General features: G+C 45.1%; 26 non-coding genes across 26 annotated transcripts; all 26 read right to left on the minus strand.

Moving 5' to 3' along the window:
* Positions 1 to 5,070: 5,070 nt before the first annotated feature.
* TRNAP-AGG (transfer RNA proline (anticodon AGG)) lies at positions 5,071 to 5,142 on the minus strand. Its single transcript has one exon. It is a non-coding gene; the product is annotated as a tRNA-Pro (tRNA).
* Positions 5,143 to 5,870: 728 nt separating this feature from the next.
* Positions 5,871 to 5,942, minus strand: TRNAP-AGG (transfer RNA proline (anticodon AGG)). The gene has a single exon. It is a non-coding gene; the product is annotated as a tRNA-Pro (tRNA).
* A 728-nt stretch (positions 5,943 to 6,670) lies between these two features.
* Positions 6,671 to 6,743, minus strand: TRNAP-UGG (transfer RNA proline (anticodon UGG)). Its single transcript has one exon. It is a non-coding gene; the product is annotated as a tRNA-Pro (tRNA).
* Positions 6,744 to 7,630: 887 nt separating this feature from the next.
* Positions 7,631 to 7,702, minus strand: TRNAP-UGG (transfer RNA proline (anticodon UGG)). The gene has a single exon. It is a non-coding gene; the product is annotated as a tRNA-Pro (tRNA).
* Positions 7,703 to 7,790: 88 nt separating this feature from the next.
* TRNAP-UGG (transfer RNA proline (anticodon UGG)) lies at positions 7,791 to 7,862 on the minus strand. Its single transcript has one exon. It is a non-coding gene; the product is annotated as a tRNA-Pro (tRNA).
* A 248-nt stretch (positions 7,863 to 8,110) lies between these two features.
* On the minus strand, positions 8,111 to 8,182 carry TRNAP-AGG (transfer RNA proline (anticodon AGG)). Its single transcript has one exon. It is a non-coding gene; the product is annotated as a tRNA-Pro (tRNA).
* Positions 8,183 to 8,430: 248 nt separating this feature from the next.
* TRNAP-AGG (transfer RNA proline (anticodon AGG)) lies at positions 8,431 to 8,502 on the minus strand. The gene has a single exon. It is a non-coding gene; the product is annotated as a tRNA-Pro (tRNA).
* A 729-nt stretch (positions 8,503 to 9,231) lies between these two features.
* On the minus strand, positions 9,232 to 9,303 carry TRNAP-UGG (transfer RNA proline (anticodon UGG)). The gene has a single exon. It is a non-coding gene; the product is annotated as a tRNA-Pro (tRNA).
* Positions 9,304 to 9,391: 88 nt separating this feature from the next.
* Positions 9,392 to 9,463, minus strand: TRNAP-AGG (transfer RNA proline (anticodon AGG)). The gene has a single exon. It is a non-coding gene; the product is annotated as a tRNA-Pro (tRNA).
* Positions 9,464 to 9,871: 408 nt separating this feature from the next.
* On the minus strand, positions 9,872 to 9,943 carry TRNAP-AGG (transfer RNA proline (anticodon AGG)). The gene has a single exon. It is a non-coding gene; the product is annotated as a tRNA-Pro (tRNA).
* Positions 9,944 to 10,512: 569 nt separating this feature from the next.
* On the minus strand, positions 10,513 to 10,584 carry TRNAP-AGG (transfer RNA proline (anticodon AGG)). Its single transcript has one exon. It is a non-coding gene; the product is annotated as a tRNA-Pro (tRNA).
* An 88-nt stretch (positions 10,585 to 10,672) lies between these two features.
* TRNAP-UGG (transfer RNA proline (anticodon UGG)) lies at positions 10,673 to 10,744 on the minus strand. The gene has a single exon. It is a non-coding gene; the product is annotated as a tRNA-Pro (tRNA).
* A 2,370-nt stretch (positions 10,745 to 13,114) lies between these two features.
* On the minus strand, positions 13,115 to 13,186 carry TRNAP-CGG (transfer RNA proline (anticodon CGG)). Its single transcript has one exon. It is a non-coding gene; the product is annotated as a tRNA-Pro (tRNA).
* A 405-nt stretch (positions 13,187 to 13,591) lies between these two features.
* TRNAP-UGG (transfer RNA proline (anticodon UGG)) lies at positions 13,592 to 13,663 on the minus strand. Its single transcript has one exon. It is a non-coding gene; the product is annotated as a tRNA-Pro (tRNA).
* A 1,047-nt stretch (positions 13,664 to 14,710) lies between these two features.
* On the minus strand, positions 14,711 to 14,782 carry TRNAP-AGG (transfer RNA proline (anticodon AGG)). The gene has a single exon. It is a non-coding gene; the product is annotated as a tRNA-Pro (tRNA).
* A 728-nt stretch (positions 14,783 to 15,510) lies between these two features.
* On the minus strand, positions 15,511 to 15,582 carry TRNAP-AGG (transfer RNA proline (anticodon AGG)). Its single transcript has one exon. It is a non-coding gene; the product is annotated as a tRNA-Pro (tRNA).
* A 728-nt stretch (positions 15,583 to 16,310) lies between these two features.
* Positions 16,311 to 16,383, minus strand: TRNAP-UGG (transfer RNA proline (anticodon UGG)). The gene has a single exon. It is a non-coding gene; the product is annotated as a tRNA-Pro (tRNA).
* Positions 16,384 to 17,270: 887 nt separating this feature from the next.
* On the minus strand, positions 17,271 to 17,342 carry TRNAP-UGG (transfer RNA proline (anticodon UGG)). The gene has a single exon. It is a non-coding gene; the product is annotated as a tRNA-Pro (tRNA).
* Positions 17,343 to 17,430: 88 nt separating this feature from the next.
* On the minus strand, positions 17,431 to 17,502 carry TRNAP-UGG (transfer RNA proline (anticodon UGG)). Its single transcript has one exon. It is a non-coding gene; the product is annotated as a tRNA-Pro (tRNA).
* A 248-nt stretch (positions 17,503 to 17,750) lies between these two features.
* TRNAP-AGG (transfer RNA proline (anticodon AGG)) lies at positions 17,751 to 17,822 on the minus strand. The gene has a single exon. It is a non-coding gene; the product is annotated as a tRNA-Pro (tRNA).
* A 248-nt stretch (positions 17,823 to 18,070) lies between these two features.
* TRNAP-AGG (transfer RNA proline (anticodon AGG)) lies at positions 18,071 to 18,142 on the minus strand. The gene has a single exon. It is a non-coding gene; the product is annotated as a tRNA-Pro (tRNA).
* A 729-nt stretch (positions 18,143 to 18,871) lies between these two features.
* Positions 18,872 to 18,943, minus strand: TRNAP-UGG (transfer RNA proline (anticodon UGG)). Its single transcript has one exon. It is a non-coding gene; the product is annotated as a tRNA-Pro (tRNA).
* An 88-nt stretch (positions 18,944 to 19,031) lies between these two features.
* Positions 19,032 to 19,103, minus strand: TRNAP-AGG (transfer RNA proline (anticodon AGG)). Its single transcript has one exon. It is a non-coding gene; the product is annotated as a tRNA-Pro (tRNA).
* A 408-nt stretch (positions 19,104 to 19,511) lies between these two features.
* On the minus strand, positions 19,512 to 19,583 carry TRNAP-AGG (transfer RNA proline (anticodon AGG)). The gene has a single exon. It is a non-coding gene; the product is annotated as a tRNA-Pro (tRNA).
* Positions 19,584 to 20,152: 569 nt separating this feature from the next.
* Positions 20,153 to 20,224, minus strand: TRNAP-AGG (transfer RNA proline (anticodon AGG)). The gene has a single exon. It is a non-coding gene; the product is annotated as a tRNA-Pro (tRNA).
* An 88-nt stretch (positions 20,225 to 20,312) lies between these two features.
* Positions 20,313 to 20,384, minus strand: TRNAP-UGG (transfer RNA proline (anticodon UGG)). Its single transcript has one exon. It is a non-coding gene; the product is annotated as a tRNA-Pro (tRNA).
* Between the last annotated feature and the right edge of the window lie 325 nt (positions 20,385 to 20,709).

Here is a 20,709-nt window from a genome sequence, read left to right on the forward strand (position 1 = left end):
TCATACCCATAGACCAACGGACCATGTGCGAAACTGAACATGCTCAACTCATAGGCCTACCCTGTAGTTAGTTGCATAAAAATAGTCACTAATTTACTTTTGCATATACTCGAGTCCGTCCGGGATTTGAACCAGGGACCACTCGCACCCTAAGCGAGTATCATGGCCTTAGATCAACGAACCATGTGTGCTACTAAACAGGCTCAACTCATAGACCTACCCTGTAGTTAGTTGCATTAAAATAGTCACTAATTTACTTTTGCAAAAACTCGAGTCCGTCCGGGTTTTGAACCCGGTACCACTCGCACCTAAAGCGATTATGATACCCCTAGACCAACGGACCATGTGTGTAACTAAACATGCTCAACTCATAGGCCCACCCTGTAGTAAGTTGCTTTTAAATAGTCACTTCTTACTTCGGCAAAAACTCGGGTCCGTCCGGGATTTTATCTCGGGACCACTCACACCCTAAGCGTGTATCATACCCCTAGACCAACGGACAATGAATGATACTGAAACATGCTCAACACATAGGCCTACCTTGTTGTTAGTTGCATTTAAATAGTCACTAAATTACTTCTGCAAAAACTGGGGTCCGTCCGGGATTTGAACCCGGTACCACTCGCACCCGAAGCGAGTATCATGGCCCTAGACCAACGTACCATCTGTGCAACGAAACATACTCAACTCATAGACCTACCCTGTAGTTAGTTGCATTTAAACAGTCACTAAATTAATTCTGCATATACTCGGATCCGTCCGGGATTTGAACCCGAGACAACTCGCACCCAAAGCGACTATCATACCCATAGACCAACGGACCATGTGCGAAACTGAACATGCTCAACTCATAGGCCTACCCTGTAGTTAGTTGCATAAAAATAGTCACTAATTTACTTTTGCATATACTCGAGTCCGTCCGGGATTTGAACCAGGGACCACTCGCACCCTAAGCGAGTATCATGGCCTTAGATCAACGAACCATGTGTGCTACTAAACAGGCTCAACTCATAGACCTACCCTGTAGTTAGTTGCATTAAAATAGTCACTAATTTACTTTTGCAAAAACTCGAGTCCGTGCGGGTTTTGAACCCGGGACCACTCGCACCCAAAGCGAGTATCATACCCCTAGACCAACGGCCCATGTGTGTAACTAAACATGCTCAACTCATAGGCCCACCCTGTAGTTAGTTGCTTTTAAATAGTCACTTATTACTTCGGCAAAATCTCGGGTCCGTCCAGGACTTTATCTCGGGACCACTCACACCCTAAGCGAGTATCATAGCCCTAGACCAACGAACCATGTGTGTAACTAACCATGCTCAACTCATAGACCTACCAAGTAGTTAGTTGCATTTAAATAGTCTCTAAATTACTTCTGCATAAACTCGGGTCCGTCCGGGATTTGAACCCGGGACCACTCACACCCTTAGCGAGTATCATGGCCCTAGACCAACGAACAATGTGTGCAACTAAACATGCTCAACTCATAGACCTACCCTGTAGTTAGTTGCATTTAAACAGTCACTAAATTACTTCTGCATATACTCGGATCCGTCCGGGATTTGAACCCGAGACCACTCTCACCCAAAGCAAGTATCATACCCCTAGACCGACGGACCATGTGCGAAACTGAACATGCTCAACTCATAGGCCTACCCTGTAGTTAGTTGCATTTAAACAGTCACTAAATTACTTCTGCATATACTCGAGTCCGTTCGGGTTTAGAACCCGGGACCACTCGCACCCAAAGCGATTATCATACCCCTAGACCAACGGACAAAGTGTGTAACTAAACATGCTCAACTCATAGGTCTACCCTGTAGTTAGTTGCATTAAAATAGTCACTAATTTACTTTTGCAAAAAATCGAGTCCGTCCGGGTTTTGAACCCGGGACCACTCGCACCCAAAGCGAGTATCATACCCCTAGACCAACGGACCATGTGTGTAACTAAACATGCTCAACTCATAGGCCCACCATGTAGTAAGTTGCTTTTAAATAGTCACTTATTACTTCGGCAAAAACTCGGGTCCGTCCGGGATTTTATCTCGGGACCACTCACACCCTAAGCGAGTATCATAGCCCTAGACCAACGGACAATGAATGATACTGAAACATGCTCAACACATAGGCCTACCTTGTTGTTAGTTGCATTTAAATAGTCACCAAATTACTTCTGCAAAAACTGGGGTCCGTCCGAGATTTGAACCCGGTACCACTCGCACCCTTAGCGAGTATCATAGCCCTAGACCAACGAACCATGTGTGCATCTAAACATGCTCAACTCATAGACCTACCCTGTAGTTAGTTGCATTTAAACAGTCACTAAATTACTTCTGCATATACTCGAGTCCGTCCGGGTTATGAACCCGGGACCACTCGCACCCAAAGCGATTATTATACCCCTAGACCAACGGACAAAGTGTGTAACTAAACATGCTCAACTCATAGGTCTACCCTGTAGTTAGTTGCATTAAAATAGTCACTAATTTACTTTTGCAAAAAATCGAGTCCGTCCGGGTTTTGAACCCGGTACCACTCGCACCCAAAGCGATTATCATACCCCTAGACCATCGGATCATGTGTGTAACTAAACATGCTCAACTCATAGGTCTACCCTGTAGTTAGTTGCATTAAAATAGTCACTAATTTACTTTTGCAAAAACTCGAGTCCGTTCGGGTTTTGAACCCGGGACCACTCGCACCCAAAACGATTATCATACCCCTAGACCAATGGACCATGTGTGTAACCAAAGATGCTTAACTCATACGCCTACCTTGTTGTTAGTTGCATTTAAATAGTCTCTTAATTACTTCTGCAAAAACTCGGGTTCATCCGGGATTTGAACCCGGGACTACTCGCAGCCTGAGCGAGTATCATACCCCTTGACCAACGGACCATGAATAATACTGAAACATGCTAAACTCGTAGGCCTATCTTGTTGTTAGTTGCATTTAAATAGTCACTAAATAACTTCTGCATAAACCCGGGTCCTTTCGGGATTTGAACCAGGGACCACTCGCACCCTAAGCTAGTATCATGGCCTTAGACCAACGAACCATGTGTGCTACTAAACATGCTCAACTCATAGACCTACCCTGTAGTTAGTTGCATTAAAATAGTCACTAATTTACTTTTGCAAAAACTCGAGTCCGTTCGGGTTTTGAACCCGGGAGCACTCGCACCCAAAGCGAGTATCATACCCCTAGACCAACGGACCATGTGTGTAACAAAACATGCTCAACTCATAGGCCCACCCTGTAGTAAGTTGCTTTTAAATAGTCACTTATTACTTCGGCAAAAACTCGGGTCCGTCCGGGATTTTATCTCGGGACCACTCACACCCTAAGCGAGTATCATACCCCTAGACCAACGGACAGTGAATGATACTGAAACATGCTCAACACATAGGCCTACCTTGTTGTTAGTTGCATTTAAATAGTCACTAAATTACTTCTGCAAAAACTGGCGTCCATCCGGGATTTGAACCCGGTACCACTCGCACCCTTAGCGAGTATCATGGCCCTAGACCAACGTACCATCTGTGCAACTAAACATGCTCAACTCATAGAACTACCCTGTAGTTAATTGCATTTAAACAGTCACTAAATTACTTCTGCATATACTCGGATCCGTCCGGGATTTGAACCCGAGACCACTCGCACCCAAAGCGAGTATCATACCCCTAGACCAACGGACCATGCGCGAAACTGAACATGCTCAACTCATAGGCCCCCCCTGTAGTTAGTTGCATTAAAATAGTCACTAATTTACTTTTGCAAAAAATCGAGTCCGTCCGGGTTATGAACCCGGAACCACTCGCACCCAAAGCGATTATCATACCCCTAGACCAACGGAGAATGTGTGTAACTAAACATGCTCAACTCATAGGTCTACCCTGTAGTTAGTTGCATTAAAATAGTCACTAATTTACTTTTGCAAAAACTCGAGTCCATGCGAATTTTGAACCCGGGACAACTCGCACCCAAAGCGAGCATCATACCCCAAGACCAACGGACCATGTGTGTAACTAAACATGCTCAACTCATAGGCCCACCCTGTAGTTAGTTGCTTTTAAATAGTCACTTATTACTTCGGCACAAACTCGGTTCCGTCCGGGATTTTATCTCGGGACCACTCACACCCTAAGCGAGTATCATAGCCCTAGACCAACAGACCATGTGTGTAACTAAACATGCTCAACTCATAGGCCCACCCTGTAGTAAGTTGCTTTTAAATAGTCACTTATTACTTCGGCAAAAACTCGGGTCCGTCCGGGATTTTATCTCGGGACCACTCACACCCTAAGCGAGTATCATACCCCTAGACCAACGGACAATGAATGATGCTGAAACATGCTCAACACATAGGCCTACCTTGTTGTTAGTTGCATTTAAATAGTCACTAAATTACTTCTGCAAAAACTGGGGTCCGTCCGGGATTTGAACCCGGTACCACTCGCACCCTTAGCGAGTATCATGGCCCTAGACCAACGACCCATCTGTGCAACTAAACATGCTCAACTCATAGACCTAAACTGTAGTTAGTTGCATTTAAACAGTCACTAAATTACTTCTGCATATATTCGGATCCGTCCGGGATGCGAACCCGAGACCACTCGCACCCAAAGCGAGTATCATACCCCTAGACCAACGGACCATGCGCGAAACTGAACATGCTCAACTCATAGGCCTACCCTGTAGTTAGTTGCATTAAAATAGTCACTAATTTACTTTTGCAAAAAATCGAGTCCGTCCGGGTTATGAACCCGGAACCACTCGCACCGAAGGCGATTATCATACCCCTAAACCAACGGACCATTTGTTTAACTAAACATGCTCAACTCATAGGTCTACCCTGTAGTTAGTTGCATTAAAATAGTTACTAATTTACTTTTGCAAGAACTCGGGTCCGTCCGGGATTAGAACCCGCGACCACTCGCACCCTAAGCGAGTATCATACCCCTAAACAAACGGACCATGTGTGTAATTAAAAATGCTCAACTCATAGGTCTACCCTGTAGTTAGTTGCATTAAAATAGTCACTAATTTACTTTTGCAAAAGCTCGGGTCCGTCCGGGATTTGAACCCGGTACCACTCGCACCCTAAGCGAGTATCATACCCCTAGACCAACGGACCATGTGTGTAACCAAACATGCTCAACTCATAGGCCTACCCTGTAGTTAGTTGCTTTTAAATAGTCACTAAATTACTTCGGCAAAAACTCGGGGCCATCCGGGATTTGTACCCGGTACCACTCGCACCCTAAGCGAGTATCATAGCCCTAGACCAACGAACCATGTGTGAAACTAAACATGCTCAACTCATAGACCTACCCTGTAGTTAGATGCATTTAAATAGTCACTAAATTACTTCTGCATATACTCAGGTCCGTCCGGGATTTGAACCCGGGACCACTCGCACCCAAAGCGAGTATCATACCCCTAGACCAAGGGACCATGTGTGTAACTAAACATGCTCAACTCATAGACCTACCCTGTAGTTAGTTGCATTTAAATAGTCACTAAATTACTTCTGCATATACTCAGGTCCGTCCGGGATTTGAACCCGAGACCACTCGCACCCAACGCGAGTATCATAGCCCTAGACCAACGAACCATGTGTGAAACTAAACATGCTCAACTCATAGACCTACCCTGTAGTTAGTTGCATTTAAATTGTCACTAAATTTCTTCTGCATATACTCAGGTCCGTCCGGAATTTGAACCCGGGACCACTCGCACCCTAAGCGAGTATCATACCCCTAAACAAACGGACCATGTGTGTAACTAAAAATGCTCAACTCATAGGTCTACCCTGTAGTTAGTTGCATTAAAGTAGTCACTAATTTAGTTTTGCAAAAACTCGGGTCCGTCCGGGATCTGAACCCGGGACCACTCGCACCCTAAGCGAGTATCATACCCCTAGACCAACGGACCATGTGTTTAACCAAACATGCTCAACTCATAGGCCTACCCTGTAGTTAGTTGCTTTTAAATAGTCACTAAATTACTTCGGCAAAAACTCGGGTCCGTCCGGGATTTTATCTCGGGACCACTCACACCCTAAGCGAGTATCATACCCCTAGACCAACGGACCATGAATGATACTGAAACATGCTAAACTCGTAGGCCTACCTTGTTGTTAGTTGCATTTAAATAGTCATTAAATTACTTCTGCATAAACTCGGGTCCGTCCGGGATTTGAACCCGGGACCACTCTCACCCAAACCGAGTATCATACCGCTATACCAACGGACCATGTTTGTAACTAAACATGCTCAACTCATAGGCCTACCCTGTAGTTAGTTGCATTAAAATAGTCATTAAATTACTTCTGCAAAAACTCGGGTCCGTCCGGGATTTGAACCCGCGACCACTCGCACCCTAAGCGAGTATCTTACCCCTAAACAAACGGACCATGTGTGTAATTAAAAATGCTCAACTCATAGGTCTACCCTGTAGTTAGTTGCATAAAAGTAGACACTAATTTACTTTTGCAAAAACTCGGGTCCGTCCGGGATTTGAACCCGGGACCACTCGCACCCAAAGCGAGTATCATACCCCTAAACAAACGGACCATGTGTGTAATAAAAAATGCTCAACTCATAGGTCTACCCTGTAGTTAGTTGCATTAAAATAGTCACTAATTTACTTTTGCAAAAACTCGGCTCCGTCCGGGATTTGAACCCGGGACCACTCGCACCCAAAGCGAGTATCATACCCCTAGACCAACGGACCATGTGAGAAACTAAACATGCTCAACTCATAGACCTACCCTGTAGTTAGTCGCATTTTATTAGTCTCTAAATTACTTCTGCATAAACTCGGGTCCGTCCGGGATTTGAACCCGCGACCACTCGCACCCTAAGCGAGTATCTTACCCCTAAACAAACGGACCATGTGTGTAATTAAAAATGCTCAACTCATAGGTCTACCCTGTAGTTAGTTGCATAAAAGTAGACACTAATTTACTTTTGCAAAAACTCGGGTCCGTCCGGGATTTGAACCCGGGACCACTCGCACCCAAAGCGAGTATCATACCCCTAAACAAACGGACCATGTGTGTAATTAAAAATGCTCAACTCATAGGTCTACCCTGTAGTTAGTTGCATTAAAATAGTCACTAATTTACTTTTGCAAAAACTCGGCTCCGTCCGGGACTTGAACCGGTACCACTCGCACCCTAAGCGAGTATCATACCCCTAGACCAACGGACCATGTGTGAAACTAAACATGCTCAACTCATAGACCTACCCTGTAGTTAGTCGCATTTAATTAGTCACTAAATTACTTCTGCATAAACTCGGGTCCGTCCGGGATTTGAACCCGCGACCACTCGCACCCTAAGCGAGTATCTTACGCCTAAACAAACGGACCATATGTGTAATTAAAAATGCTCAACTCATAGGTCTACCCTGTAGTTAGTTGCATAAAAGTAGACACTAATTTACTTTTGCAAAAACTCGGGTCCGTCCGGGATTTGAACCCGGAACCACTCGCACCCAAAGCGAGTATCATACCCCTATACCAACGGACCATGGTTGCAACTAAACATGCTCAACTCATAGGCCTACCCTGTAGTTAGTTGCATTAAAATAGTCACTAATTTACTTTTGCAAAAACTCGGGTCCGTCCGGGTTTTGAACCCGGGACCACTCGCACCCAAAGCGAGTATCATACCCCTAGACCAACGGACCATGTGTGTAACTAAACATGCTCAACTCATAGGCCTACCCTGCAGTTAGTTGCATTAAAATAGTCACTAATTTACTTTTGCAAAAACTCGGGTCCGTCCGGGATTTTAACCCGGGACCACTCGCACCCAAAGCGAGTATCATACCCCTAGACCAACGGACCATGGTTGTTAGCAAACATGCTCAACTCATAGGCCTACCCTGTAGTTAGTTGCATTAAAATAGTCACTAATTTACTTTTGCAAAAACTCGGGTCCGTCCGGGATTTGAACCCGGGACCACTCGCACCCAAAGCGAGTATCATACCCCTAGATCAAGGGACCATGTGTGTAAGTAAACATGCTCAACTCTTAGGCCTACCCTGTAGTTAGTTGCATAAAAGTAGTCACTAATATAGTTTTGCAAAAACTCGGGTCCGTCCGGGATTTGAACCCGGGACCACTCGCACCCTAAGCGAGTATCATACCCCTGGACCAACGGACCATGTGTTTAACCAAACATGCTCAACTCATAGGCCTACCCTGTAGTTAGTTGCATTTAAATAGTCACTAAATTACTTCTGCATATACTCGGCTCCGTCCTAGATTTGAACCCGGGACCACTCGCACCCAAAGCGAGTATCATACCCTTAGACCAACGGACCATGTGTGTAACTAAACATTCTCAACTCATAGGCCTACCCTGTAGTTAGTTGCATTAAAATAGTCACTAATTTACTTTTGCAAAAACTCGGGTCCGTCCGGGATTTGAACCCGGGACCACTCGCACCCTGAGCGAGTATCATACCCCTAGACCAACGGACCATGTGTGTAACCAAACATGCTCAACTCATAGGCCTACCCTGTAGTTAGTTGCTTTTAAATAGTCACTAAATTACTTCGGCAAAAACTCGGGTCCGTCCGGGATTTTATCTCGGGACCACTCACACCCTAAGCGAGTATCATACCCCTAGACCAACGGACCATGAATGATACTGAAACATGCTAAACTCGTAGGCCTACCTTGTTGTTAGTTGCATTTAAATAGTCACTAAATTACTTCTGCAAAAACTCGGGTACGTCCGGGATTTGAACCCGGGACCACTCTCACCCAAAGCGAGTATCATACCGCTAGACCAACGGACCATGTGTGTAACTAAACATGCTCAACTCATAGGCATACCCTGTAGTTAGTTGCATCAAAACAGTCACTAATTTACTTTTGCAAGAACTCGCGTCCGTCCGGGATTTGAACCCGCGACCACTCGCACCCTAAGCGAGTATCATACCCCTAAACAAACGGACCATGTGTGTAATCAAAAATCCTCAACTCATAGGTCTACCCTGTAGTTAGTTGCATTAAAATAGTCACTAATTTACTTTTGCAAAAACTCGGGTCCGTCCGGGATTGTAACCCGGGACCACTCGCACCTTAAGCGAGTATCATACCCCTGGACCAACGGACCATGTGTGAAACTAAACATGCTCAACTCATAGACCTACCCTGTAGTTAGTCGCATTTAATTAGTCACTAAATTACTTCTGCATAAACTCGGGTCCGTCCGGGATTTGAACCCGGGACCACTCGCACCCAAAGCGAGTATCATACCCCTAGACCAACGGACCATGTGTGTAACTAAACATGCTCAACTCATAGGCCTACCCTGTAGTTAGTTGCATTAAAATAGTCACTAATTTACTTTTGCAAAAACTCGGGTCCGTCCGGCATTTGAACCCGGGACCACTCGCACCCTAAGCGAGTATCATACCCCTAGACCAACGGACCATGTGTGTAACCAAACATGCTCAACTCATAGGCCTACCCTGTAGTTAGTTGCTTTTAAATAGTCACTAAATTACTTCGGCAAAAACTCGGGTCCATCCGGGATTTGAACCCGGTACCACTCACACCCTAAGCAAGTATCATACCCCTAGACCAACGGACCATGCGTGTAACTAAACATGCTCAACTCATAGACCTACCCTGCAGTTAGTTGCATTTAAATAGTCACTAAATTACTTCTGCATATACTCGGCTCCGTCCGGGATTTGAACCCGGGACCACTCGCACCCAAAGCGAGTATCATACCCTTAGACCAACGGACCTTGTGTGTAACTAAACATTCTCAACTCATAGGCCTACCCTGTAGTTAGTTGCATTAAAATAGTCACTAATTTACTTTTGCAAAAACTCGGGTCCGTCCGGCATTTGAACCCGGGACCACTCGCACCCTAAGCGAGTATCATACCCCTAGACCAACGGACCATGTGTGTAACCAAACATGCTCAACTCATAGGCCTACCCTGTAGTTAGTTGCTTTTAAATAGTCACTAATTTACTTTAGCAAAAACTCGGGTCCGTCCGGGATTTGAACCCGTGACCACTCGTACCAAAACCGAGTATCATACCCCTAGACCAACGGACCATGTGTGTAACTAAACATGCTCAACTCATAGGCCTACCTTGTTGTTAGTTGCATTTAAATAGTCTCTTAATTACTTCTGCAAAAACTCGGGTTCATCCGGGATTTGAACCCGGGACCACTCGCAACCTGAGCGAGTATCATACCCCTACACCAACGGACCATGAATGATCCTGAAACATGCTAAACTCGTAGGCCTACCTTGTTGTTAGTTGCATTTAAATAGTCACTAATTTTCTTTTGCAAAAACTCGGGTCCGTGCGGGATTTGAATCCGGGACCACTCGCACCCTAAACGAGTATCATACCCCTAAACAAACGGACCACGTGTGTAACTAAAAATGCTCAACTCATAGGTCTACCCTGTAGTTAGTTGCATAAAATTAGACACTAATTTACTTTTGCAAAAACTCGGGTCCGTCCGGGATTTGAACCCGGGACCCCTCGCACCCTAAGCGAGTATCATACCCCTAGACCAACGGACCATGTGTGAAACTAAACATGCTCAACTCATAGACCTACCTTGTAGTTAGTCGCATTTAATTAGTCACTAAATTACTTCTGCATAAACTCGGGTCCGTCCGGGATTTGAACCCGGGACCACTCGCACCCAAAGCGAGTATCATACCCCTAGACCAACGGACCATGTGTGTAACCATGAATTTATTCATTAACATGAATATATATCTGCATTGACAAGTTAAACTACATATTCTGGGATGGGAGGGGCTTAGTTTGCGTGACGTCAGAGAATCTCCGGCGGTTTGTTTTTAAAGCTTAAGCTCTTGTCATGCGAAAGGCTAGCTATGCTTGTAAATTGATCAGCTACTGCATTAATTTTACCTCCAACAGCAGCAAAAAACCCAGCATGATCAATTCTCACCATTTCTGATGTTGGTAGTTAATTTTCAACCTTTTTCTTTATGGCCAAGGCTTAACACTTTACCAACAGTTTTCAGTTTTAGATTCGGAAAAACACTGTACGCACTTAATATAATTTCCTTTAAAAGATCAATATCACCTTCGGACATCGTGCCGCGATATTTATTCACGTATCGGCGATCATTTTTTAATGTTCAGTTGACACAGTTTAGTAAAGCTAACCGAAAATTGTATCCTTAATACAATTTTGTTAAACTGGTCTTCTGCTGTTCGAACTTCCAGGTGTCTCGATTTTGATTGGCTACCGCGATGACGTTAAACGCGTTTGTAATAGAGAGGTCCCTCCCATCCCTGAATAACATGATAGAAAGGCTAATGATACACATATATATTCATGTTAATGAATAAATTCATGGTGTAACTAAACATGCTCAATTCATAGGCCTACCCTGTAGTTAGTTGCATTAAAATAGTCACTAATTTACTTTTGCAAAAACTCGGGCCCGTCCGGGATTTGAACCCGGGACCACTCGCACCCTAACCGAGTATCATACCCCTAAACAAACGGACCATGTATGTAACTAAAAATGCTCAACTCATAGATCTACCCTGTAGTTAGTTGCATTAAAATAGTCACTAATTTACTTTTGCAAAAACTCGGGTCCGTGCGGGATTTGAATCCGGGACCACTCGCACCCTAAACAAGTATCATACCCCTAAACAAACGGACCACGTGTTTAACTAAAAATGCTCAACTCATAGGTCTACCCTGTAGTTAGTTGCATAAAAGTAGTCACTAATTTACTTTTGCAAGAACTCGGGTCCGTCCGGGATTTGAACCCGCGACCACTCGCACCCTAAGCGAGTATCATACCCCTAAATAAACGGACCACGTGTGTAATTAAAAATGCTCAACTCATAGGTCTACCCTGTAGTTAGTTGCATAAAAGTAGACACTAATTTACTTTTGCAAAAACTCAGGTCCGTCCGGGATTTGAATCCGGTACCACTCGCACCCTAAGCGAGTATCATACCCTAAACCAACGAACCTGGTGTGTGACTAAACATGCTCAATTCATAGACCTACCCTGTAGTTAGTTGCATTTAAATAGTCGGACATGGGAGCAGGGGGCAAGCCTGCCCCATCACGGACAGGAGAGACTTCGGACTGGAGCACGACGTCGCGTTCAGAACCGATAGCTACCTGACCCAACTTCTCTGGGCAGTCACGGGCAAGATGACCGTGTGTCTCACACCGACGACACACATTACGCGGACAACTTTTGTAAATGTGACCTTCAGCGAGACACCCGTTACAAACCCGATTTTGCGCCTCATGGCGAACGCGATAAAAGGTTTCGCGCCCGAGAACATCCGCGATTTTCAAGCCGTACGGAAGTGATGAAACCCCCTTGGGCAAAACCACGCGTACGCAACGCTCACCAAGATACAATCCATCAAATTTACGCCAAACGACCTCCCCCTTGATTTCGCAACCAAGGGAGACCAATTTCGCAACCACGGCATTATCGGACACGAATTCAGGCAAACCATGTATTTTAATAATTACCGATCTCGAGACGACTGATTCAGCAGGACACAGGACGTCCATGATTTCCACCCCAGCTTTGACACACTCTTCAGCATCTTCCTCCGACAAAAACGTAATAAAGTAACCTCCAGTACCAGGAACCACAGACGAAATGGCATCAAGACCAAATGATTTTTTAACGGCAGCAACAACAACAGCAGTGGTTTGCACCATACAAACAACGAAGACGCTTCGTCGAAGCGCCTCCATGATGGAGGACTCCCCGAAGGAAACCCTCGAGACCGAGGCTTCGCGGGCGAAAGCCGAAGTCCGTAAAATCAATAACAGTTAACAAAATAAGCCGAAAAAACCGACTAACAAGGCAGAGAAAGGACCGCCGAAAAAGGAAACCGTAAAACGCAACAAACACGGAGAGCGAAAAGAAACAACCGCACTCCGCGAAAGCAAACAACGATCTTCCCAAAGCGAGTATCATACCCCTAGACCAACGGACCTGCATGACACTGAAACATGCTAAACTCATAGGCCTACAATTTAACTAGTTGCATTTTAATAGTCACTAAATTACTTCTGCAAAACTCGGGTCCGTCCGGGATTTGAACCCGAGACCACTCGCACCCGAAGCGAGTATCATACTCCTAGACCAACGGACCTGCATGACATTAAAACATGCTAAACTCATAGGCCTACAATTTAACTAGTTGCATTTTAATAGTCACTAAATTACTTCTGCAATACTCGGGTCCGTCCGGGGTTTGAACCCGGGACCACTGGCACCCAAAGCGAGTATCATACCCCTAGACCAACGGACCTGCATGACACTGAAACATGCTAAACTCATAGGCCTACAATTTAACTAGTTGCATTTTAATAGTCACTAAATTACTTCTGCAAAACTCGGGTCCGTCCGGGATTTGAACCCGGGACCACTAGCACCCAAAGCGAGTATCATACCCCTAGACCAACGGACCTGCATGACACTGAAACATGCTAAACTCATAGGCCTACAATTTAACTAGTTGCATTTTAATAGTCACTAAATTACTTCTGCAAAACTCGGGTCCGTCCGGGATTTGAACCCGGGACCACTCGCACCCAAAGCGAGTATCATACCCCTAGACCAACGGACCATGTGTGTAACTAAACATGCTCAACTCATAGGCCCACCCTGTAGTTAGTTGCTTTTAAATAGTCACTTATTACTTCGGCACAAACTCGGTTCCGTCCGGGATTTTATCTCGGGACCACTCACACCCTAAGCGAGTATCATAGCCCTAGACCAACAGACCATGTGTGTAACTAAACATGCTCAACTCATAGGCCCACCCTGTAGTAAGTTGCTTTTAAATAGTCACTTATTACTTCGGCAAAAACTCGGGTCCGTCCGGGATTTTATCTCGGGACCACTCACACCCTAAGCGAGTATCATACCCCTAGACCAACGGACAATGAATGATGCTGAAACATGCTCAACACATAGGCCTACCTTGTTGTTAGTTGCATTTAAATAGTCACTAAATTACTTCTGCAAAAACTGGGGTCCGTCCGGGATTTGAACCCGGTACCACTCGCACCCTTAGCGAGTATCATGGCCCTAGACCAACGACCCATCTGTGCAACTAAACATGCTCAACTCATAGACCTAAACTGTAGTTAGTTGCATTTAAACAGTCACTAAATTACTTCTGCATATATTCGGATCCGTCCGGGATGCGAACCCGAGACCACTCGCACCCAAAGCGAGTATCATACCCCTAGACCAACGGACCATGCGCGAAACTGAACATGCTCAACTCATAGGCCTACCCTGTAGTTAGTTGCATTAAAATAGTCACTAATTTACTTTTGCAAAAAATCGAGTCCGTCCGGGTTATGAACCCGGAACCACTCGCACCGAAGGCGATTATCATACCCCTAAACCAACGGACCATTTGTTTAACTAAACATGCTCAACTCATAGGTCTACCCTGTAGTTAGTTGCATTAAAATAGTTACTAATTTACTTTTGCAAGAACTCGGGTCCGTCCGGGATTAGAACCCGCGACCACTCGCACCCTAAGCGAGTATCATACCCCTAAACAAACGGACCATGTGTGTAATTAAAAATGCTCAACTCATAGGTCTACCCTGTAGTTAGTTGCATTAAAATAGTCACTAATTTACTTTTGCAAAAGCTCGGGTCCGTCCGGGATTTGAACCCGGTACCACTCGCACCCTAAGCGAGTATCATACCCCTAGACCAACGGACCATGTGTGTAACCAAACATGCTCAACTCATAGGCCTACCCTGTAGTTAGTTGCTTTTAAATAGTCACTAAATTACTTCGGCAAAAACTCGGGGCCATCCGGGATTTGTACCCGGTACCACTCGCACCCTAAGCGAGTATCATAGCCCTAGACCAACGAACCATGTGTGAAACTAAACATGCTCAACTCATAGACCTACCCTGTAGTTAGATGCATTTAAATAGTCACTAAATTACTTCTGCATATACTCAGGTCCGTCCGGGATTTGAACCCGGGACCACTCGCACCCAAAGCGAGTATCATACCCCTAGACCAAGGGACCATGTGTGTAACTAAACATGCTCAACTCATAGACCTACCCTGTAGTTAGTTGCATTTAAATAGTCACTAAATTACTTCTGCATATACTCAGGTCCGTCCGGGATTTGAACCCGAGACCACTCGCACCCAACGCGAGTATCATAGCCCTAGACCAACGAACCATGTGTGAAACTAAACATGCTCAACTCATAGACCTACCCTGTAGTTAGTTGCATTTAAATTGTCACTAAATTTCTTCTGCATATACTCAGGTCCGTCCGGAATTTGAACCCGGGACCACTCGCACCCTAAGCGAGTATCATACCCCTAAACAAACGGACCATGTGTGTAACTAAAAATGCTCAACTCATAGGTCTACCCTGTAGTTAGTTGCATTAAAGTAGTCACTAATTTAGTTTTGCAAAAACTCGGGTCCGTCCGGGATCTGAACCCGGGACCACTCGCACCCTAAGCGAGTATCATACCCCTAGACCAACGGACCATGTGTTTAACCAAACATGCTCAACTCATAGGCCTACCCTGTAGTTAGTTGCTTTTAAATAGTCACTAAATTACTTCGGCAAAAACTCGGGTCCGTCCGGGATTTTATCTCGGGACCACTCACACCCTAAGCGAGTATCATACCCCTAGACCAACGGACCATGAATGATACTGAAACATGCTAAACTCGTAGGCCTACCTTGTTGTTAGTTGCATTTAAATAGTCATTAAATTACTTCTGCATAAACTCGGGTCCGTCCGGGATTTGAACCCGGGACCACTCTCACCCAAACCGAGTATCATACCGCTATACCAACGGACCATGTTTGTAACTAAACATGCTCAACTCATAGGCCTACCCTGTAGTTAGTTGCATTAAAATAGTCATTAAATTACTTCTGCAAAAACTCGGGTCCGTCCGGGATTTGAACCCGCGACCACTCGCACCCTAAGCGAGTATCTTACCCCTAAACAAACGGACCATGTGTGTAATTAAAAATGCTCAACTCATAGGTCTACCCTGTAGTTAGTTGCATAAAAGTAGACACTAATTTACTTTTGCAAAAACTCGGGTCCGTCCGGGATTTGAACCCGGGACCACTCGCACCCAAAGCGAGTATCATACCCCTAAACAAACGGACCATGTGTGCAATAAAAAATGCTCAACTCATAGGTCTACCCTGTAGTTAGTTGCATTAAAATAGTCACTAATTTACTTTTGCAAAAACTCGGCTCCGTCCGGGATTTGAACCCGGGACCACTCGCACCCAAAGCGAGTATCATACCCCTAGACCAACGGACCATGTGAGAAACTAAACATGCTCAACTCATAGACCTACCCTGTAGTTAGTCGCATTTTATTAGTCTCTAAATTACTTCTGCATAAACTCGGGTCCGTCCGGGATTTGAACCCGCGACCACTCGCACCCTAAGCGAGTATCTTACCCCTAAACAAACGGACCATGTGTGTAATTAAAAATGCTCAACTCATAGGTCTACCCTGTAGTTAGTTGCATAAAAGTAGACACTAATTTACTTTTGCAAAAACTCGGGTCCGTCCGGGATTTGAACCCGGGACCACTCGCACCCAAAGCGAGTATCATACCCCTAAACAAACGGACCATGTGTGTAATTAAAAATGCTCAACTCATAGGTCTACCCTGTAGTTAGTTGCATTAAAATAGTCACTAATTTACTTTTGCAAAAACTCGGCTCCGTCCGGGACTTGAACCGGTACCACTCGCACCCTAAGCGAGTATCATACCCCTAGACCAACGGACCATGTGTGAAACTAAACATGCTCAACTCATAGACCTACCCTGTAGTTAGTCGCATTTAATTAGTCACTAAATTACTTCTGCATAAACTCGGGTCCGTCCGGGATTTGAACCCGCGACCACTCGCACCCTAAGCGAGTATCTTACGCCTAAACAAACGGACCATATGTGTAATTAAAAATGCTCAACTCATAGGTCTACCCTGTAGTTAGTTGCATAAAAGTAGACACTAATTTACTTTTGCAAAAACTCGGGTCCGTCCGGGATTTGAACCCGGAACCACTCGCACCCAAAGCGAGTATCATACCCCTATACCAACGGACCATGGTTGCAACTAAACATGCTCAACTCATAGGCCTACCCTGTAGTTAGTTGCATTAAAATAGTCACTAATTTACTTTTGCAAAAACTCGGGTCCGTCCGGGTTTTGAACCCGGGACCACTCGCACCCAAAGCGAGTATCATACCCCTAGACCAACGGACCATGTGTGTAACTAAACATGCTCAACTCATAGGCCTACCCTGCAGTTAGTTGCATTAAAATAGTCACTAATTTACTTTTGCAAAAACTCGGGTCCGTCCGGGATTTTAACCCGGGACCACTCGCACCCAAAGCGAGTATCATACCCCTAGACCAACGGACCATGGTTGTTAGCAAACATGCTCAACTCATAGGCCTACCCTGTAGTTAGTTGCATTAAAATAGTCACTAATTTACTTTTGCAAAAACTCGGGTCCGTCCGGGATTTGAACCCGGGACCACTCGCACCCAAAGCGAGTATCATACCCCTAGATCAAGGGACCATGTGTGTAAGTAAACATGCTCAACTCTTAGGCCTACCCTGTAGTTAGTTGCATAAAAGTAGTCACTAATATAGTTTTGCAAAAACTCGGGTCCGTCCGGGATTTGAACCCGGGACCACTCGCACCCTAAGCGAGTATCATACCCCTGGACCAACGGACCATGTGTTTAACCAAACATGCTCAACTCATAGGCCTACCCTGTAGTTAGTTGCATTTAAATAGTCACTAAATTACTTCTGCATATACTCGGCTCCGTCCTAGATTTGAACCCGGGACCACTCGCACCCAAAGCGAGTATCATACCCTTAGACCAACGGACCATGTGTGTAACTAAACATTCTCAACTCATAGGCCTACCCTGTAGTTAGTTGCATTAAAATAGTCACTAATTTACTTTTGCAAAAACTCGGGTCCGTCCGGGATTTGAACCCGGGACCACTCGCACCCTGAGCGAGTATCATACCCCTAGACCAACGGACCATGTGTGTAACCAAACATGCTCAACTCATAGGCCTACCCTGTAGTTAGTTGCTTTTAAATAGTCACTAAATTACTTCGGCAAAAACTCGGGTCCGTCCGGGATTTTATCTCGGGACCACTCACACCCTAAGCGAGTATCATACCCCTAGACCAACGGACCATGAATGATACTGAAACATGCTAAACTCGTAGGCCTACCTTGTTGTTAGTTGCATTTAAATAGTCACTAAATTACTTCTGCAAAAACTCGGGTACGTCCGGGATTTGAACCCGGGACCACTCTCACCCAAAGCGAGTATCATACCGCTAGACCAACGGACCATGTGTGTAACTAAACATGCTCAACTCATAGGCATACCCTGTAGTTAGTTGCATCAAAACAGTCACTAATTTACTTTTGCAAGAACTCGCGTCCGTCCGGGATTTGAACCCGCGACCACTCGCACCCTAAGCGAGTATCATACCCCTAAACAAACGGACCATGTGTGTAATCAAAAATGCTCAACTCATAGGTCTACCCTGTAGTTAGTTGCATTAAAATAGTCACTAATTTACTTTTGCAAAAACTCGGGTCCGTCCGGGATTGTAACCCGGGACCACTCGCACCTTAAGCGAGTATCATACCCCTGGACCAACGGACCATGTGTGAAACTAAACATGCTCAACTCATAGACCTACCCTGTAGTTAGTCGCATTTAATTAGTCACTAAATTACTTCTGCATAAACTCGGGTCCGTCCGGGATTTGAACCCGGGACCACTCGCACCCAAAGCGAGTATCATACCCCTAGACCAACGGACCATGTGTGTAACTAAACATGCTCAACTCATAGGCCTACCCTGTAGTTAGTTGCATTAAAATAGTCACTAATTTACTTTTGCAAAAACTCGGGTCCGTCCGGCATTTGAACCCGGGACCACTCGCACCCTAAGCGAGTATCATACCCCTAGACCAACGGACCATGTGTGTAACCAAACATGCTCAACTCATAGGCCTACCCTGTAGTTAGTTGCTTTTAAATAGTCACTAAATTACTTCGGCAAAAACTCGGGTCCATCCGGGATTTGAACCCGGTACCACTCACACCCTAAGCAAGTATCATACCCCTAGACCAACGGACCATGCGTGTAACTAAACATGCTCAACTCATAGACCTACCCTGCAGTTAGTTGCATTTAAATAGTCACTAAATTACTTCTGCATATACTCGGCTCCGTCCGGGATTTGAACCCGGGACCACTCGCACCCAAAGCGAGTATCATACCCTTAGACCAACGGACCTTGTGTGTAACTAAACATTCTCAACTCATAGGCCTACCCTGTAGTTAGTTGCATTAAAATAGTCACTAATTTACTTTTGCAAAAACTCGGGTCCGTCCGGCATTTGAACCCGGGACCACTCGCACCCTAAGCGAGTATCATACCCCTAGACCAACGGACCATGTGTGTAACCAAACATGCTCAACTCATAGGCCTACCCTGTAGTTAGTTGCTTTTAAATAGTCACTAATTTACTTTAGCAAAAACTCGGGTCCGTCCGGGATTTGAACCCGTGACCACTCGTACCAAAACCGAGTATCATACCCCTAGACCAACGGACCATGTGTGTAACTAAACATGCTCAACTCATAGGCCTACCTTGTTGTTAGTTGCATTTAAATAGTCTCTTAATTACTTCTGCAAAAACTCGGGTTCATCCGGGATTTGAACCCGGGACCACTCGCAACCTGAGCGAGTATCATACCCCTACACCAACGGACCATGAATGATCCTGAAACATGCTAAACTCGTAGGCCTACCTTGTTGTTAGTTGCATTTAAATAGTCACTAATTTTCTTTTGCAAAAACTCGGGTCCGTGCGGGATTTGAATCCGGGACCACTCGCACCCTAAACGAGTATCATACCCCTAAACAAACGGACCACGTGTGTAACTAAAAATGCTCAACTCATAGGTCTACCCTGTAGTTAGTTGCATAAAATTAGACACTAATTTACTTTTGCAAAAACTCGGGTCCGTCCGGGATTTGAACCCGGGACCCCTCGCACCCTAAGCGAGTATCATACCCCTAGACCAACGGACCATGTGTGAAACTAAACATGCTCAACTCATAGACCTACCTTGTAGTTAGTCGCATTTAATTAGTCACTAAATTACTTCTGCATAAACTCGGGTCCGTCCGGGATTTGAACCCGGGACCACTCGCACCCAAAGCGAGTATCATACCCCTAGACCAACGGACCATGTGTGTAACCATGAATTTATTCATTAACATGAATATATATCTGCATTGACAAGTTAAACTACATATTCTGGGATGGGAGGGGCTTAGTTTGCGTGACGTCAGAGAATCTCCGGCGGTTTGTTTTTAAAGCTTAAGCTCTTGTCATGCGAAAGGCTAGCTATGCTTGTAAATTGATCAGCTACTGCATTAATTTTACCTCCAACAGCAGCAAAAAACCCAGCATGATCAATTCTCACCATTTCTGATGTTGGTAGTTAATTTTCAACCTTTTTCTTTATGGCCAAGGCTTAACACTTTACCAACAGTTTTCAGTTTTAGATTCG

This window comes from Phalangium opilio, unplaced genomic scaffold, assembly GCF_054372755.1.
Source record: "Phalangium opilio isolate 3A_F unplaced genomic scaffold, DU_Popi_V2 ptg000060l_1, whole genome shotgun sequence".
NCBI lineage: Eukaryota > Metazoa > Arthropoda > Arachnida > Opiliones > Phalangiidae > Phalangium > Phalangium opilio.